Below are 8,015 nucleotides of genomic sequence, written 5' to 3' on the forward strand. Positions count from 1 at the left end.
AGCTGCCTTCTGATAGAAAACACCATACAAACATATAAAGAAAATTTGAACAATGGTTTTAATGAATTTAATCAAGAAAATTTTATTTGTTGAAAGTTGACAGAAGTACAGTTGTAAGTGAGAGTCTTAAAAATTGTAAACACATTTATGAATGTTTGTCAGTGACAAATTTTTTTGGAATCAAATAATTTGTAAACACCATATTTATGAATGTAAAAAGACTAAGAATAAAGTACCAATGATGGAATGAGTAGCCACATGTTTTTTATAAATTTAAATCATAGATATTATAATCTTTTTTTTTTTTTTTTTTTTTTTGCTAAATAACATAGATATTGCAATCTTTACCTTCAAAAAATATCAATTGCTATATAAGTTTCATCATCGATGACACAGGAATTTCTCTCTATTTATATCTTTTCAAAAAGTTATTTCCCCACAACAGGCATATCTAGTAAATCAAAATGCAATATAGAAATAAAAAGTCATATCCAGGCTCCATAACCTAGAACAAATTCTAGGATAAAGCAATAAAGATTCCCGAAGTCATGCGTGTATTGATGCATTTAGAAAAGGCAAAAGTAAACTAAGTTGTGACCAAAAAGCATACAAAAAACTCAATAGATTAAACAATCAATGTATAAGCTCTGTTGTTTTCGTGATTCCACATAATTAAAAAAGAACAGGGTTGAGAGAATTTCAATGTGAGTCTAATAGCAATGAAAGCTAGACCTTATTACTTGGAAGTTATTAGCTTTGCCAAGATGGACTGTTTATGGTAAACAATTGTAAGCTTCATTGGCAAAATTAATTCTTAGTTTCCATAACACTTGAAAAGGGAAATAAATAGATGTTAAAATCAACAACCATAATGTCTTCATTTCATCGTTACTCACCTGAGTTAATCACAATAATACACAACAAAGGCTTTAAACTGGTAGGTCATGGCTTGTAAAGAGAAGACTGGAACCTAATTTTTTGAAGAATATGCATGCATTGTAATAGCAAAACATAAAAAGGATATGATATCATCTTTTATCTCCACTGATTTGTATCTATATGATATATTCAAAACATAGATATCACATGTTCAACTTGTATAACCAAATGGGATAGCAGTAAAAAATGAAGCAGCATGTTCTAGGTATTAAACAATCACAACAAAACAACAAAATAAAAGTATGGATCAATATCAATAATTTGAATTATATTTAAGCTTCATGGTGGGCTAACGAACAAAAAGAAAAATAAAAGAAACCAAAGAGAATCCGCATATTAAATGGCACATACCCATGCTTTGTGAAATCCAAAGGTGCAGTCCCCTCTGTAACGGCTCCAATTTCGATTTCGCATACTTGCATGCCATTCTACCAACCTATAAAATAACTACCATGCAGAAATTTTAAATGCAAATCCAATACTAAGTAATATTCAGTCAAGAAATCAAACTTTTTTCCAAAAACTCAGATTTAATTCACAAGAACTGCAATAGAAGTTTCAATTTTTAGGGACCTTGAGATGTGCTTTATCGTCTACGAAATCATAGTAAGGAATTACATTAAAAAATTAATGAGTAAACAAACTAACAAACCCAGTCAATTTAAAAAATTCTTAGGTTTATAATAGACTCTTATAATCCAAATTTGCTTTTGAAACCAACAATACTCAATTCACACATTCACGAATTAGTAAAGCTAAATAAAAGTTAAAATGATTTACAGATATCTAATGCCATTCATACTAAAATGGATTTAGTTGGAGAGAGAGAAAGAGAGTGACCATCTTGAGGGAGTTGGTGTTTTGAGCAATATCATTGTCGAGGAAGAGAGTGGGGTGGAGACTGAGGACTTCGAAGTTCAGAAAGAACAGAAACTTTGACTTTAAGTCTTTGTTTTCCTCGTCAACTGCTTACTCTCCCATATCCTTCACATGCGTGTAAGATGAATTAGAAAAACCTGTTGCATCATTCAAAGAATCAGAAGGGTAAGAAGGCTAAAAGCAGTTCTATTTATTCATTGTATCTATTGGTTTGGGTTTAAGATAGGTAAAATTAGATTACTAAATTATAGAATGAGAGAAGGGATTTGACCTTTGGTTTTTGGGCTTGCTTTGACAATTTGCTTGATTTTGAGGATTTCTGCAAAATGAGCAAAACTTTTATGTAGTTAAAGTCTCAAAATTATTATTGTAGGAAATAAAGTACAGCGGGAGGCGGAGAAAAGGAGAAGTACGTACAAAGATAGGGAGGAGAGAAGTCTTTATGGTTTTTTTTTTTTTTGGAAAGAACTGCTATGAAACCTGTAAAAATTAAAACTATCCAGACCCAGGCAAGATATTGCGTTAGTTTGCGTTTATTTTTTTTAGTCGTGTGATATTATTTGTGGAATTTAGAAATCAAAACGTTTCGCATCAACAACCAAACGAAAAGGCACCTATTTATAGTTAATTCTTAAAAGGTGCATTTAAAAAGTATTGAATTAAATGGTTAGTTAAAAATGTAAAATCTTGAAAAGTCACAATGTTTAGTGTTTTTAAATGTTAACGTGGCTGAAATTTATGTGTGTATGTGTGTGTGTGTGTGTGTGTATATATATATATATATATATATATATATATATATATATATATAGAATTGTCATCTCATACCCAATAAATGAAAGAAGTTACAACAAATAAAGGATATATGTGAGGAGGTTGTAACCTATTGGTGACTGTCAGGATTCCATATAATAGCGGCATTTGAAGAGTCTTGGTTAATGGAGGGGCACATGATAAAATTGAAGATAAGAGTAACATCCGAATTTAAGGAGATGCTTAATAAATGTCAACCGGTAAATCCAAAAAGAAAAAAGAAAAAAAGAAAATAAATGATGACGTAGTGCTAATGTGACTTAACTGAAGCGTAGCAACAATAAATGCTACACTTCAGCTTTTAGTAATATATAGATTATGATGGTGGTGAGTGGAAAGAAACCAGAATGTGAAGTTTTGACTGTCGTGGTCTAGGTGTTCTTAAATAATGCAAAGTTCATAATGCTAGTGATATGGATTAGTGTTCATTGTTCACTACGAAGCACTTTCCAAAAAAGCACTTACAAGTTGAGAAAGCACAAAAATTGCACCAAGTTTTTGGCCTTTGTTGAATCGAGGTCATTTAAATAATGCAAAGCTCATAATATTATTAGAATATGTGAACTAGTCATCATTATGAAACATTTTCTAAGAAGGTGCTAGATAGGGACTAGGAAAGTGCTATTTATACCAAAGATTTTGGCCGAGTCATAGCAATTTATCTCTTTGGTGAAAGCATATAGGCTAGGGCTTTGAATCTTTTTTTTTTTTTAAACATGAATTATCTTCTTCAAATTTTTTCTGTTAAGTTCTAAATATTTAGGATTAAATGTTTAGAAACTAAATTGTTGTATGTTGGCAAACTGAGAACAAAAACTAGTCTAGTATAAGATCTTACGGTCATTGAAGAAGTTTAGACATCGCTCAAGATGATACAAGTTAAGATTCAAGAACATACAAGCTGCAAAAAGAAGAATTGTAAATCTGTTCGGCTTGACTGATCGAGGGAGAGCTTAAACTGATCGAGACATGGATTTTGCAAATTTTAAATTAGGCCCAAAAGTTCACAAAACGTTTAGGGTTTGAGTTCAACATTGCTAGGTATAAATGGGAAACCCTAATACATGTTTTTCAAGTCTTGTGAGTTGCTTTTGTGAGATTTGTAAGGTTCTGTAACCTTCTAACTTAATAAGCATCTACCGGAAAGAAAATCCATACACAAGTACCGATGGAGATAAGTTGCTGCAACAAGATCAATTGCTACTAATGATCTAAACCTCCAAGTGGAGATCTCAAAGTCATAAACTAGAGTATTTAATTTGTGTGCAACAGATTCATAATAGAAGAGTGCATGGATTTGGAGTTGCGTGTGATCAAGTGAGTAAATACTACAAGAGGTAGCATTAGATTTAGAGTTAAATTTATTGTAAAACTTCCATTCTTCTTATAAAGTGTTTCCTTGTAGATTGTTTAGTTTAAATCTTCTCCAAGTATTTTACCTTGAAACTTTTCCGCTGTTTATTATATGATTGATGTGTGTTTAACCTAGATCTGAATAATTAACCTAAATAACAACTTGGCTGATATATTAGGTTAAACAAACTGAGTTTTTCAAGGGACTAAACTTTAACATTTTCTTTTTTTAATATTAGTATTAAAAAAAATCGCATGGCATGGTGAGTGGAAAGACACCATGGATGTGATGTTTTTTTCCTGTCGTGGTCTAGGTTTTCTTAAATTATGCAAATTTTATAGTGAAAATTGTTTAGCTACGAACTTATGAGCTAGAATGAAACACTTTCCAAGAAGGCACTTACGAGTTGGGAAAGCACAATCGATGCAAGTCTTTGGCCCTTTGTTGAAGCGTAGTCATTTTTTGGCAGGGTCATTTTGAGTTTAGATTTTGTTAAATAATGCAAAGCTCATAATGCTATTAGTATGGGCTGGCTAGTTGTCACTAAGTGAAGAAAGGAAAAGATACGACACTGGAAGCACCATTGACTGTAAAGTATATATTCATCAAAATTAGATTATGAATTATCTTCTTCCCCCTTTTTATTTTATATTACTAAATTAGAAAAAGATTGTCATGGTATTGGGGTGGAAAGATGATATGGATGCCAAGTCTTGGTCTAGGTCTTCTTAAGTATTAACTAATTCAGCAACCAAAAAAATAAAAGTCTTAACTAAAACAAAAAATTTCGAATTTCGATGAAAGCACAAGATTCGTTCTGGAGAAACCTCCATTTTATCAGTAATGGATGTAACTTTTTGCTTTTTGGTGGTTTGTGCACTACAAAACACGTGCGTCTTAACTAATGCAAAAACCTTTGATGGTTTGTGCGTCTTATCTGCTGGAATATGTAATATTAGTTTTTTCCCTTAATTTTTAAATGAAACTCCCTATCAAGCATCATTTTATAGTAGAATTTCCGTCTCCAAGTACTTCAACTAGCAAATTGATAAAACTTAAGCAATCAAGCCCAAGTGTAGGCTTTAAGAAATTGAAGGATTGTGTAAGTAGAAACTAAGAATATAACTGAGTACATTGCTTAATGAACAGTACTATACTGATGAATTATGGGGCAATGGTTTTAAAGTATATGGATGCCACATCAGTTTTACAATCCACTTCGGAAAGATACACGAAATTTCCTCATCATCCTGTTGGGTCAATATGGTTTCATCTTGGAGGCCAATGGACTATCCTTATCTCATGTATTCCTAGCAATTTTATCTCTTTGGTGAAAGCATATATGCTAGGCCTTTCAATCTTTTTTCATTCCTTAATGAAATTCTTTATTGATTGAAAGAAAAGGAATTATCTTCATCTTTTTTTCTTTTAATTTAAATATTAATATTAAAAAAATTCTAATGGTGGTGAGTGGAATGACACTATGAATGTGAAGTTTTGACTGTTATGGTCTAGGTGTTCTTAAATAATGCAAAGTTCAAAATGCCAGAGATATGAATTAGTGTTTATTGTTCAATGTGAAGCACTTTCCAAGAAATAACTTACAAGTTAAGAAAGCACAAATAGCAGCTATGTTAGTCCGGTGATCACATGAACACACTTATTAGGTAAAACAGTAAATTTTCCAAGGGTCTAAACTTTAACATTTTCTTTTTTTAATATTAGTATTAAAAAAAAATCACCTCGTGTGGTGAGTGGAAAGACACCATAGATGTGAAGTTTTTGACATTCATGGTCTAGATTTTCTAAAATAATACAAAGTTTATAGTAGAAACTACTATTGCTACAAACTTATGAGTATGAAACACTTTCCAAGAAGGCACTTAGAAGTTGGAAAAGCACAATTGATGCAGGTCTTTGGCCCTTTGTTGAATCAAGGTCATTTTTAAGAACATACTGGATAGGGATTAGGAAAGCACCATTGTCATTTTGAGTTTAGATTTTGTTAAATAATGCAAAGCCCATAATGCCATTAGTATGGGCTGGCTAGTTGTCACTAAGCTTTTTCGGAGAAAGTAACAGATACGACACTAGAAAAGCACCATTGACGGTAAAGTATATATTCATCAAAAGAATATGAATTATCTTCTTCCACCTTTTTATTTTATTTTACTAAATTAGAAAAAGATTTTCATGGTATTGGGGGGTGGAAAGAAGATATGGATGCCAAGTCTTGGTCTAGGTCTTCTTAAAGTCTTAACTAAGCAAAAACTTTCGAATTTCGATGAAAGCACAAGAATCGTTCTGGAGAAACCTCCATTTTATCAGTAATGGTTTGTGTGTCTTAACTAATGCAAAAACTTTAGATAGTTTGTGCGTCTTATATGCTGGAATACACAGCCTAACATTAGTTCTCCCCCCCCCCCCCCCCAAGCGGTATTACCAAAAGCCAAACTAAAATATCAATTACACATAGGAACCCATAAATTTACGTGAACAACCCTTTATCTTTAAAGGAAAAAACCATGAGAAAAATTCCATATCAATACACTTTTATAAAATCAATTACAATATCCTCTCAAGTTTTTGCCTAACTTTGAGATCCACATGAAATATAATAATCTCTCTTTAGGAATTAGCTTTTCCAAGTCACAATTGGAATTTGAAGAAATTTCCCAACATTTTCTTGGATTTTTTTATCAATTAGGAAACTTAGTTGGGAATATGAGACTATAGGCCTCCAAGATTCATAGCAGTTTTATCTCTTTGGTGAAAGCGTATAGGCTAGGGCTTTGAATCTTTTTTTTTTCATTCCTTAATGAATTTATTTATTGATTGAAAGAAAAGGAATTATCTTCTTAAAACTTTTTCTGTTAGGTTCTAAATATTTAAGAACTAAATTGTTGTATGTTAGTATACTGAGAACAAAAACTAGTATAGTGTAAGATCTTAGGGTCGTTGAAAAAGTTTAAACATTGCTCAAGATGATACAAGTCAAGATTTAAGAACATACAAGCTGTAAAAAGAAGAATTGTAAATCTGCCTAGCTTGACTGATCAAGAGAGAGCTTTGACTGATCGAGACATGGATTCTACAGATTTTAAATCAGGCCCAAAAGTCTGTGAAACATTTAGGGTTTGAGTTCAACACTATTAGGTATAAAAAGGAAACCTTACACACGTTTTTTAAGTCTTGTAAGTTACTCTAGTGAGATCTGTGAGATTCTGTAACATTCTAACCCAACAAGAATCTACCGGAAAGAAGATCCATACACAAGTACCAAGAGATAAGTTGTTGTAACAAGATCAACTCCTATTAATAGTCTAAACCTTTGAGTGGAGATCTCAAAGTCACAAAATGGAGTGTTTGTGTGCAACAGATTCATAGTAGAAGAATTCGTGGATTTGGAGTTGTGCGTGGTCACATAAGTACTATAAGAGATAGCATTAAATTTAGGGTTAAATTTATTATAAAAACTTCCATTCTATTAGTGAATTGTTGTCTTGTGGATTGTTTAGGTTAAATCCTCTCTAGGTTTTTTTTACCTTGATACTAGATAGTTTTATTGGTTTTCCTAAGTCATTATATCATTGTGTTCTTTACTTTTCTTCTGTTTATGTTATGATTGATATGTGTTTAACCTAGATCTGAATAATTAACCTAACTAACAACTTGGCTAATATATTAAGTTAAACAAAGTAAGTTTTCAGGGGTCTAAACTTTAACATTTTCCTTTTTTAATATTAGTTTTTTTTTAAAAATCGCATGGCATGGTAAGTGGAAAGACACCATAAATGTGAAGTTTTTGCCTGTCGTGATCTATCTGTTCTTAAATTATACAAAGTTTATAGTGAAAAAAACTATAGCTACAAACTTTCGAGTATGAAACACTTTCCAAGAAGGCACTTACGAGTTGGGAAAGCACAATTGATGCAAGCCTTTGGCCCTTTGTTGAATTGAGGTCATTTTTTAAGAACATTCTGGGATGGTGATTAGGAAAGCACCATTGATGCCAACCACTTTGGCAGCG

The 8,015-nt window shown here is 31.9% G+C and overlaps 1 long non-coding RNA gene across 1 annotated transcript; it reads right to left on the reverse strand.

The window, feature by feature from the left end:
* Positions 1–891: 891 nt before the first annotated feature.
* Positions 892–1,861, reverse strand: LOC142615692 (uncharacterized). The gene is made up of 3 exons (XR_012840828.1): positions 1,780–1,861; positions 1,291–1,386; positions 892–970 (listed from the first exon to the last, which is right to left on the reverse strand). It is a non-coding gene; the product is annotated as an uncharacterized LOC142615692 (long non-coding RNA).
* Positions 1,862–8,015: the final 6,154 nt, after the last annotated feature.

This window comes from Castanea sativa, chromosome 11 (assembly GCF_040712315.1).
Source record: "Castanea sativa cultivar Marrone di Chiusa Pesio chromosome 11, ASM4071231v1".
In the NCBI taxonomy this organism is placed as follows: Eukaryota; Viridiplantae; Streptophyta; class Magnoliopsida; order Fagales; family Fagaceae; genus Castanea; species Castanea sativa.